Here is a 12,871-nt window from a genome sequence, read left to right on the forward strand (position 1 = left end):
AAATATTTCCCACCTGAAATCATAACTGTCTTCACACAGTTCAATAATTATTTGAAATTGTACTGACTGTATTATGATGCCTTATAGGAAATCAAACTCCAAGGGACAATTATTAAGTTTCATCATGGTCCTAAGAATTTAATGGGGAAATATGAATATATTTGATTCAATCTGACAGCTGCGCTTTCAATAAACAGCTGAATTTTTTTAAAGTAGAATAACATAATTTTCCTGTCGGCTTAGGGCAGAAATGTGTATGTGATTTCATCTTTACAGGGTTCAAGTTGCCTACCTTGTAAAATTACCTGTGAATAACAGATTGAATCTATTCACATTAACAAGGCAAATGATGTGCTTCAGAAATGGCTGCCGTTTTCAGTCTGCTTAGACTATGGTGCATTATGTGTGGAAAACGCATAATGGTTTGATAAGAGGAAAGGCCCACTGACTCTCTGCTTGTTGGAGTGCCTCGCCTGTAATGTGCGAACAAGATCAGGCAAGAATGAGGCTCTCGGCAGAAGGGCAAAGGAAGTGTGTCCTCCAGGCTTGCAGGTTGGAGGAAAAAAGGTCTGAGGGGTTTGCTGCGCTTTCACAGATGGTATCTCTTTGTGCTATTCTTTTCAGGGCAAATTTGGATGGTTGTGCCTATAATTAGGCAAATAGAGCTGCATTTCTTTTGCCTGCAAATAATTGCAGGCACACAAATTATAAATGCAAAGTAGAGTCATAATGAATGGTCCTTTACAAATTAACCACCAATTGCTTATCAAAGTTTTATTCTTTACATACTAGTCCTACTTGCTGACTCATTCTATATACTACATGACAGCCTGGTTGATCATAACGAATTGGCAGGTCTGAATAGTGATTACCTATGATTTTATGCTCAGCCAGATTTTCCTTTACTTTCCCCCCACTGGTAACCACAGGCACCCTATGGTTTTAAATGCAACTTCTATGCTGATGACTTCCGGGGCTACACACCACCAGCCACTCAGTCACCTAAGTTAAAAATTGCGTGGTCATCATTGACTTCACCTTTCCCTTAGTCTTGGCATTTATTTAGTCATTAAATCATGCTGAATTTGTTTAGTTCTTGATTTTCCATAGCTGCTCTTCTCCAGGTGAGGCCTCCTAAAATATTACATCACTCTAGTTTTAGACTTCATCTGTTGCATAAGTTACTGAAAAAAAATCTCTAAATTCTTAATATTTTTTGAGGCCATAGACCCTTGCAGAAGTCTAGTGAAACCCATAGTATGCTTCTTATAATATCTTTAAATGAATGAAGTGTCACAAAATAAATATTTTATATTGTAAACTCATAAAAATTAATAAGCATATGAAAGATATTACAAATAATTACACAAAAATATATTAAAATGCATTTACCATCATACTTAAAAAGTAAATATATAATATGGCTATATGCTTCTTTAGTAGTACATTAAATAAAAAGGTGTAATAGTAGAATTAATATGTAAGGGAGTTTTGAAGCAGCAGTAGGCACTAATACTATTTTACAAAGGACAGTCACCTTAACAAGTGGTATTAGGAAAACTAGATAGCCACAAGATTAAAGTTAGACATTTATCTTGCATTATATTAAAAAATTAATTCAAAATGTGTTAAATACCTAAATATAAAATCCAAAATTGTAAAACTCCTCGAGTAAAAAAATAGCCCTGGCTTAGGTGGCTCAGTGGACTGTGAACCAAAGGGTTGCCAGTTTGATGCCCAGTCAGGGCACATGCCTGGGCCGTGTCACCAGTAAGGGGTACATGAGAGGGAGCCGCACATTGATGTTTCTTTCCTTCTCTTTCACTGTCCCTTCCAATCTCTCTAAAAATAAATTAAAGTGCCCTGGCTGGCGTAGCTCAGTGGATTGAGCACGGACTGGGAACCAAAGTGTCCCAGGTTCGATTCCCAGCAAGGGTACATTCCTGGGTTGCAGGCCATAACCCCCAGCAACCGCACATTGATGTTTCTCTCTCTCTCTCTCTCTCTCTCTCTCTCTCCCCCCTTCCCTCTCTAAAAATAAATAAACAAAATCTTTAAAAAATAAATAAATAAATAAATTAAAGTAATAGAACTGAAAAAATTAGAGGAATAGATTCATGATAATGATTCTTGGGTATGACACTATAAACACAACATAAACAAAAATTGAAAAATGGGTCTATATCCCACTTAAAATGTATGTGCATTAAGTGACACAATCAAAGAGTAAAAAGGCAATTTACAGAATGGGAGAAAAAAATTATAAAATTTATACCTGATAAGGGGTTAATATTCAGAATATGTGAAGAACTCCTATGACTCAACAACAAAAAATAAGAAACTTGATTCAGAAATTGGCAAAAGACATGAATAGACATTCTCCAAAGATGATATGTAAATAGCCAATAGGCATATAAAATGGTCAACATTATTGACCATTTATGAGACCAATTATTAGAGAAATGCATATGAAAACCATGAAATATCACCTCACACCAACTAGAATCACTACTATGAAAATAAAATAGCAAGTGTTGATGAAGATGTCAAGAAACTGACACTTCTGTGCAGTTTTGATGAAATTGTAAAAGAGTGCAATTTCTATGGAAAATGAAATGGTGGTTCCTCAAAAATTAAAAATAGAACTACTGCATCATCCAGCAACCCCACTTCTTATTATATATACAAAAAGTGAAAGTGGGGCCTCAAGGAGATATTTGCATACCTGTGTCCATAGTTGCCTCCTTCAGAGTCGCTAAGAGATAGAAGCTCCCCAAATGTCCCTCAATGAATGACTGGATGAAAGAATGGGGTGTGCACATATAAGGGAACCGGACTTCATGGAGATAACGAAAGGAAGAAACCCAAACCTCAGTTACTCTAGATCCTACAGTCTTTTCTTTAGCTGGCAACAGATGCACCACTAATTCTCAATTGCTTTCTAAAACAAACAAAAACAACAACAACAACAACAAAACAACTAATGATTGAAACGGGAATGTGTGGGAACTGACAAATCCATAAAAGAGCATTATGTTCACAAACATAATGTCAGGAGTAATTAGTTGTTTAAACCAGATGTTCTGTCTGAGTTAAATATATTGGCAAAACTTAAAATAATGTTTTCTTTATGACTCATATATCTTAATAATTGCCCACTCCTTGCTAATATTGTATGTTGTGTCCTATATAGATAACTTTCTTGAACTAGAAAACAATTGTCTCAATATAAAAAAGTGTGAAACCTGATTTTTTTACTTTACCAATATTTTTACTTGTTTGGTATTAATATATTTGCATACAATAGAAGCATACTTCTAAGTTTGGGATTTTGTAGATGAGTAAAAAAAGTAGCAGGAAAATATACACACAATGAATTTCAGTACAGTTTCAGTTTCTATGTATTATATCCAATTTTACATAAATGCAAATATACACTCAAATCATGCATACTTTTTAAAAATGATTTTTAGGTAAAGACAGAAATTAAGGAAATAAGAAAATGTAAAAATATTTAAAAGAATAAATGAATCCTTACAAATTCAAGAGTGCTTACTGAAAAGACTGTAAAATAGAAATAGGATCCATGGTCCTCAATAATAAAACACAAACAAAGGAACTAAAGATCACTTAGAAATTCAGTTATAATTACTTTAAATAAAATATTAGCAAGTAGAACTAATAGAACCTAGGAATGTATTTCAAAACATAAGATCAAGTGGCAGGTCTGCTGTTGCGTTAGTGTTCTTAATGAGAAAGTAAGAACTTGAACCTGACCCATATTTAGAGGGCCTGTGAGACTAGATTCACAAGAAGAGATATTTCATAGAATTCATTTGTATATAATAAATACATGTATAAACATATTATGTCAATGCTCATACAAAGACTTACATATACACATACTGGCCCCCACAGTTTGTGATTATAAGTTAGTTTCTATTTCCCTTTTGCATATAAATCACTTCAAATCTGGAATAACTGCTGCAGCTTCTCCCCTCTTTGGCCTTATCTTCTTACTGCCAACCCCACCTGTGCTGACAGTGACTCCAGTGACCTCACAGCTGTGCTGGCACACTCTCCGCTGCTTTAAAACCCACTGTACCCCGATTCATTCAAAGCATAAATGAGACTATTTATTAACATGCTTTTGCTAATAAGAAGTGCTATGGGAAGAGGGAAGCAGAGAGGCACAACCTTGATATCTGTGTTCCTGCGCACGTGTTACTGGTGAGGACGTTCCTCACCACTGGGACTCCCGGGCCAGTTCCAAACCTTAAGTGCCATCTCCTTTATTCTCCCCTAGGCTTTGAACCTCCGCACCAGGTGAAGGCTCGTTGCATCTTTGGTTTCTGAATTAGTCAAAACATCAATTTGTTACTTAAAGTAGTTCCCATTGCCAGCACAGAATACGTTGTGGTCCCCTTAGAAAAGTTTTAACAATGCATTCCCTAAACCACTGTTTCTTCAGTCTTAAATTATACCACATGTCAGTGGTATGTGGTAAAATATATAATAGCCACTGTTAAAAAATAGTAGTAAACACAGTAATTTGTAGAGCTTGCTTATTCCCACGGCGTAAACATTTCTATCACCGTCCCTTTTGAGCGATCAATGTGGATTTTGGAAGAGTGCGGTTAGTGTGTAATTATGTAGCATTCCCACCACGCAGATTCAAAAGATGTAAATAAACTCAGTTGTAGAGATAATAGAAAATGCAGGAAACAGATCAGGAAATGATGAACTTTAAGCATAGATTACCTTTGTTTAACTAAAATCTAATTGGTCATTTATATAATTTAACATTTTGTAATGGCTGTGTTTACCAACCAGTTCTGAAAATTCTAGAAGATCTGACAGTGGGCTGTGTACACTCCTGCCATGCGTGAGCAGCAACAGCCCCCTGCGGGTAATGCCCGGCTCAGCCCTGCCCGATGTTGATCGTCTATCTCCAGAGTGGTGCAGAGAGGAAATTAAGCCTTCAGGTCATGCTCGGTGTGAACAGATTATGCCCCCTAGTCCCCTGAGGGGAAAATGCTGAGTGAGACACACAAGTGCACACACAAACACACACAGCCACAACTCAGGAAAGAACAACCTTTTTAGGAAGAGAGCAGCTTTACTAAATATTTATAGAGGTAAAATATCTGACTCTTCAGGGTCATATTCTGCTAATGTTTTTTTTTTTTTTAATTATTAAGCAGTATATTTAGCTTCTGTATCTGTTGACGCCTTGCACTAAAGAGTTCTGCCAGGATGATACGCAGGCATTACCTCTATTTGAGTAAAAGTCTTACAGAAATGTTCCCTTTCTCACCGTACACTGAGTTCCTGCCTCAGAGACTAACTCCTTTGTACCCCACGAGCACACTACTCTAGCTCTGAAAATGATCAATTGTTTCCCTCTAAATACATTTTCATGACCATAGCTTGTTAGAAGGAAAATTATTTTTACGTAAAGTGACAGCGGAGGTGTTGTGTATTATGGTCTAACATCATTACTCAAGGACAAGGTTCTTTATGTCCAGAGATAAGTAGATTAATGGATTCTAAACTTAAATATGCATCAGAATCTACTCCCTGGGATTCTCTTTGAGTCAGTCTGGTTGAGGATGAGAATCTACCTGTTGTCAAATTTTCCAATTGATTCTAGGGGCAGGTACAAGTAGCATTAGCCTAGTGCAGGATCACTATGCTAGTCAAGTGATTAGCAAAGCCTATTATGATTAATGTAGTTCAGGCCATATGCGATTCAAAGTAGCATAGGATGTATCAGCTTACTGCAAATGAGCGAAACGCTGAATACACGAGTTCTCTCTTTTAGAATATGTGGCTCTCTGCATTTATGTGAAAATTCTGTTACTAATTTCAACAATAACAGTAACAATGCTTTAAGAGCCTGTGGCCTTCTGGGCCTGGAGTATCCCAGACCTTGTAAAAACCTTTTTCCAATTTTTACAGAATTCCTCTAAGGTAGGCATCGAGAGCCCGTTTTGGGGTCACTGAGAGCCTTGGCAACTTGCAATTTTTAGAATAAGGACTTGCCGTCTTCCAGTGAATGATTGAAAAGGTCAAAATTTCATGAAACAGCAGATCTCTGGGGTTCAAATTATCCAGTGTGGGGCAGTGCTTAGATTGTATTGTTTCTCTGAAACTTACTTTAAAGTAAGTTTTAGCAAACCTTTCACTATGGGACTCTTCATTGTAAAAAAGACACTTTTACTTCGGCAAAAGTCACTGATATTATGAAAAGGGCTTTCACAAAATGAAGAAAGACCAAGCAATCAGAATAATCAGGGTTGTTGTTGTTGTTGTTTTATTAGTAATTCCTAACACGTTTTGAAATGGTGAGTTTTTGGAACTGGAAATTTTTAGAACTGAATGGCATTTATCTTATTGGGGAAAAACAGTAATAAGAACTATACACTCTGTTTAAATCTCATGACAACCAAGAAAAATCTAATCAAGGTAATTTAATGAAAGATAAATCATTCCCAGATATGTGAATGGATGAATGAATAAGCAAAATATGGAATGTATGTACCCTGAAAAAGGAAGCAAATTCTGACATGCCACAATGTAGGGGAACCTTGAGGATGTTATGCTAAAGGAAGTAAGCCGGTTATTTTGAAAAAAGACTAATACTCTCTGAGTTCACTTACATATGATATGCAGAGTAGTCACAGTCAGAATGACAAAAAATATGCCGGTCTTGCTAGGAGCAGAGGAGAGGGGGGAGTGAGGATTATTCAGTGAGTGTGTTATTTCAGTTTTACAAGATGAAGAGACTTATGGGTGTAAATGTTGCAGAACAATGTGAATGTATTTAATACCACTAAACTACATTCAAAAGGTGAGGGGGTGTAAGGGGACTAAATAGAAGTGGAAAAAAATATAATAAAGATTACATTTAAAAAAGAATCTGGTATTGAAATATGAAAAATAAAAAAAAATAACTATTTCCCACTACCACAATAAAAAATGGTTTAGATGGTAAACTTTATTTTATGTGTATTTTCCACAATATTTTTAATATATTGGGAATTATTAATATATCTGGTGATCTTCGACACTTTTTATTCTTTCTTTACAACTTAAAAATACATAATCCTATGTAAATGTTGAGTCATCCTACAATATGATGCTATACAAGTAGTTCTAAGCCTGAAAGAATTAAGTATAGGGGTTCAAATGCTGGTTTGACAAAAACTGACTTAAATTTTCAAAAAGTACTCATCTGAACCAAATAACATTCATATTGACTCAAATGACAAATACCTAAAACATGTAGAAGAGATTCACAAAGAATTCCGTAGTTGATTTTTCAAAACACAAAAGCCTGATTGTATATTTGATGTATAAGGCAACTATGTAAAACTGAATGAAATTATACCCTTAAGTATTACCTGGGGAATCCCTTATGTGTTATCTGCCTCCTACTTTTCTCGGATCTGCTCACTCTGTAATAGGTTCTGAGTTATTACACCTGTGCCTGTGCCCTGTTCTGCAACCATTATTCATATACGGATTTTGTTACTCTTCACATGCTTATTCCGGTTTACTGATGGAAGGGGTTTCACAGAATGCAGTTGCACAATTCATTAGAATTTGAAGAACTTACTATTTTCTTTTCCTTCTCTAATTTCTCATCACTTAGCAGAAACTTTGAGGTACAAAGAAGATGTTTACAAATAACTGAGAATTGTGTATTTAAGTCCCCCTCATCGCCTTTGCCAAGATTAAGTTTTATGAGCCTCGTCCCTCTCCTACCAGCGTCCTCTCATTAAGTCACTTTTATTTCAAAGTTTGGAGCAGAAGTAGAGGAGAGATTGCTGGTTACACTGGAGTGTCGGGGCAGGGGAGCTGGCATCTCTACAGGGAGATGGAGAAAAATGAATAAGAAGATCAAGCTGCTAACCCACTTAACAATCTTTCAAGTCTAGATTGTTGCAAGCAGCCCTATGCAACATTTAATAATTCTTCGCTGCCTGGCAAGAACAAATTATGTTCTATTTAGAGGTGATTCTTTTGGCAATTGTAGGTGCTTTTTCTAAGCAGGGAAGAAAAAATGGTAAGGAAATTATGCAGTGACATTTCTTTTAAAGTTCTCCTTTAAGTGTATGTAAGAAAAGTATATAAAAGAAAACAAAAAGGTTGATTCAGAAGTGTGCAAAGGAAGAGTTATCTGGAAATTAGGTGTCTTGATCAGCCACTTTCATTCATCTGCTTCCTCATGCATTTCTAAATAAAGATTTTGATCTTGGTAGACTTTTCAAAAATATTTTCTTTTGCACCAGTTCAAACTCTGTGCCCACAAAGTAGAATACAACATTAAACTAGTTAACTATATTCCACTGTTAATACTTTGTTAATAGTTAATTATTACTAATTACCATATACCAGAATATTTTTTCAGAGTAAAAAAAAAAAAAAGGCTGATGCAGACCCACTGATAAAAAAGTTACAGGAAAAATACAATAAAACTGAAAGTTTTTAAAAGCTATGGAATGGTGAATAACCATCATATCTTCATTTCTAAATTTCAGTATGTTGTATAATTTTAAATATCAAATATTTCATTGAATAGATTTTCTGTGTATTTTTAGTAGAATAAACACGTGTCTACCAGGCTCTTGTCATTGTGTAATTGACAGACATCTGCCTGGTCTGATTTAGTACACAAAGGTAAATTAATATTGTGCAGTTTTATAATCTTCTTATAAAATAATACATGATTTCTGTTAACCCATATAGTGGGCCCAGGAATTTTATCTGAAGAGGAAAAGAACCCTAAAACATCATTTCATCAATAGCAAATTAATTTAGAATAAGAGTATAAACACATGTTACTTTAAAAATATTTAAATGGGTAATCATAAAGAGAAAAAAGTTATATATCATTGTTCTTCCTCTCTCTTCGCCTTGTCTTCCCTACTAAGACCTTATACCTGGCCCTATTCTAGGGCAAACCCCCTTGAATCTTCACTTTGTGGTACAATTATTCTTCTACTCCTTTGCCTTAAAGAATGCCGTAGGGACTCAGCTCAAGCCTGGAATTCTACATGAATTTGAATCTTGGCCCCAGGAATTTCTAACTATAATTACTAAGCTCCTTTATCCTTCATTTTTCTCACATTGGGCTGAATTTGGGGAATTCAGTCTGAAAATGAGAATTTCAGAGAATTCAGAGTGAAAATGTTGCAAATGGTGCTTGCCACATGATAAGTGCTCAGTAAATATTAGCTGTTATCATTTCTAGAGTTTGTCATTGGAGATCTGCCCCTCCTATAAAGACGCCTTTTACCCTGTGACCTACTCTACAGCTAGGGGTTGCATCCAGCCTTCTCTCAGCTTCAAGTCATAATTTATAAGCAAGTACACCCACAATTCTGTGAGCATGGGAGGTAGGATGGGGAGAACAAATTTGTAATGCTCTTGGAATCCATATGAGCCCCCCTGCACCCTGTCCGTTGAAGTCATCTGCTAAATGCTGCTCATTCCCCACCTACGAATCAAAGATCTTGGCAAGTGACCTGAAATCATCGTTATAACTCCATGCAAGTCACTCCCTGGGTGACTTTGAATAAGTGTCCAGCTTATTGGTCTCATTCCAATTTCTTGCCTAATGGTTTCTAGAACTCCTAAAATCATTGAACTTCCTCAGTATTTGCACTTGGCCTATCAGAAATGAGGCCAATGGTGACATACCTAAAGTTTGTCTTTCTAGTGATTTTAATCTGTTTTCCATATTCTGTCCTCCTTCGGTCCACATGACTACTAAACTCATATCTGTTAACGTACATTGGATGGAATTAGATGCTTGGTGATATATTGATTAAGAGTATGGAATCCAGAGCCAATAGTTCTAGGCTCCAACCTAAGGACTACATCAGACCTACTACTTCCTGTGTGATCTTGGACAAATTATTAAACTTTCTGGCCTTGGCTTTCTCATCTGTAGTATTATGTTTCTCCCAATCTTGTCACTGTAAATAAATTGTCTAGAACAGTGCCTGCTATCTCGGAAAATTGCTTTATATCTTGAGTATTGCTAAATCTTCAGTATGCTAGTTGATAGGGACTTTGATTCTATTTGAAGGGTTTATATTGGTTACAATACTAATAACTATTTTAGAAAACATTTACCTGGGGCAGAGTGATAGGTAGTAGGGCTGATATTTAGTCTCAGATTGTATTGTGATGGAATACAATAGATGTATATGCAGTAGTTTGTAAGTAATTTATCTTTTTTTAGTAAATAACTCAGTTTCTAGATATGTCTAGTAATACATCAACATGAAGCTCCATCGAAATACCTGTTGTTAGAATCCTATTTTTAAATGTATAATAAATCCATTACTCTTGAATTCAATTTTTTGTGTATGAACTTCAAAGGCAAATTAATGAAAACATTTTACACAAGACATTTTAGGCTCATTACTGACTGTAATGCCTTTTGGGTCACTTTCTTATAACCTCCATCAATTTTAAAATCGCATTTCACTCCTTAGACTTACAGTGGCATTTTAGAAATGTGCCTATTTGTTATCGTGGTTGTTTTTATTTTAAGTGTGAGAACGTGGAATGGCATTTATATATGTATAGGTCCCTTTGGCAGATGAAAGAATTATAGGAACATAAGTTGAGACTTCTGGCTGCTATACCTCCAAAGAATTTGTTTAATATAGCACCATGAAACTACCTAATCTTTTCCAATTTGTTACCTATTTTTCTTTGTTATCTGTCTCAGTGATGCCTCATCTCCCCAACTGACTGCTACAGGCTAGCAATCTATAACAAAAACTCAGTCTCAATCTCAGATACAACAAAAAAGAGAGGCTGTAAGATTAATGGCCCCACCTGTAATTATAAAGTCCCAGCCACCGACACTACAAGACCCCTCATTATTTACACATGGTAGAAGAAGCGCTATGGGTTAGCAGCACTAAAGCGTGGAGACCTTGATCTCTTAGTAACGAAGATGTTGGGTTATTCGATCGGGAAAGCCTACTGAGTTTTGAGTAGTGTTAGGAACTGTGAAGAAAAAAAAAGGTTTCTTCCCTTAAGGAGCTTGTCATAATTTCATCCATTTCAGTTTTCCCATGATAATACCCATTTCTTATTAATTCATAGAAGAGACAGATCTATTCTTAGAGCTGTCAAGTGGAAGGCAGATAAAAACAGACACTGCTCCTGGAGACCATGGCACACACATGTGATAGAACGTCCTTTGCTCGTGGTGAAACAGACCAGTACCTCGCTTCTCAAGGAATATCTATTCTGACAGGATAAAAATGACAAATGTTGGAATATTCAGGGTTTTTCTTTCCCACCTGCTCAAACATTCTGAGTCTGCCAGCCTGATCCTTCCAGCCCACCAGGCCAAATGGCCCCTCACACCTACTCACACACACAGTCTTCCTAGACTGTAGCGATGCGTACTCAGGATACATTAAAAAAAATGGGCAGAAAATGATTTAACCACAATGCTGAGGGAAAACAAAGTATTTAGGGAAGATGGCTAAGTTGAACAATGTGATAATGATTCAGTGGGGGAGGATAGAAGGGTGAAAGCTTTGCGACGGAAGAAGGCACGAAGAGAGAAAGACAGGCCCTGGGGTGGGCTGTGGTGAGTGAAACACGTCAGGGAGAGTGAGAGGCACGTGAGCAAAGTGAGAAAAGATTTAGAATTGGGGCCATGTGCAAAGTGCATTTAATGCACTTTGAGAGGAGTGAGGTTCTTTTGGTTGAATTTTGGCTGCTGAACCATGCTTCCCGAATATGACACCAGTCACGGATGGACTGTGCAGATGGCTGCAGTCCCTCAGGGGTCGATTTGCACCTCTGATCAGCAGTCTCACAGATGAGGGTCATGGAGTGGACAGAGGCCCTGGCGTCGGTAACATCTGATCCTCTGCAGTAATCCAAAGAAGTGCTCCACCCATGGGTTCCTCTCTCCATTTCTGACACATGCCTTGAAATATGCTCTGCACCCATTCCCTCCTCCCATGCACACTACCTTGAAATACACAAAAGTGTAATATTCTAGTAGCAGAGTGGGATGTCACTGAGTTGGATTATTAGTAACATTACTGCTGAGGCTATGGCTTCTCAAACTTTGCCAAGGCATGCTGAGACCTCTAATACCCGCCATCCCTGTCTGCCAAGCCTGACAAAGTTCCTGATGTGTTGTACCCTCCTCTTTGCCTGTTGCATGACTGTGGTACCCTAGTGATCACTGCTGAGCCCTGCTGTCTCCAGGTCACTTGATTTATCTGCCACATCACTATCTATAACTCTTTGTCATTCTCTTGTGTTTTTATGTACAATCATGTGAGGGAGGGAGAAAAATGATTAACATAGATTGAGGCTTATTATATGCTGGACACTTTACACATGTTACTCCACTTAGTTACCCCTAATGTGTACAGGAAGTATCATCATCTGTGTTTTACTAATGAGGAAAGTCCGCTCTTAGGTTAAAGTTTCTTGCCCAAGCTTCTGTCAATTATAAATAATGGAAATTGAATACAGATTAAAGTGATTTCAAAGCTTGAGTTTTCTGCACTTTTATGAATACTTAAAGCAGTAAATGACAACATTGTAAACTGGTTACATGCTTAATGGTATTTTCAAATATTTTATCTTCCTTAAACTAGGGCTGCAATTTCCTATTGTAATTATAAATTCCAATTTACCAAAATGTGTTTATATTAGCTAACATTTATTTTAGTTCCATTTTACTGCTGAACTTTATCAAACAAGTAATAGAGTCAAATAAGCCGCTTAGAAGTACAAAAAGTACAAAGACGTTTTGATAGGCAAATATACTATGTAAAAAAGGGCTAAAGTGGTATAAAGCAGCGAGCCT

General features: G+C 36.6%; 1 protein-coding gene across 7 annotated transcripts in view; it reads left to right on the forward strand.

Annotated features, from left to right (window-relative positions):
- The window catches only part of ERBB4 (erb-b2 receptor tyrosine kinase 4), a 970,339-nt gene that overhangs the window by 645,596 nt on the left and 311,872 nt on the right, over nt 1-12,871 (forward strand). The gene's annotated exons all lie outside the window — the stretch shown is intronic.

The sequence above is a fragment of the Phyllostomus discolor genome, chromosome 4 (genome assembly GCF_004126475.2).
Source record: "Phyllostomus discolor isolate MPI-MPIP mPhyDis1 chromosome 4, mPhyDis1.pri.v3, whole genome shotgun sequence".
NCBI lineage: Eukaryota > Metazoa > Chordata > Mammalia > Chiroptera > Phyllostomidae > Phyllostomus > Phyllostomus discolor.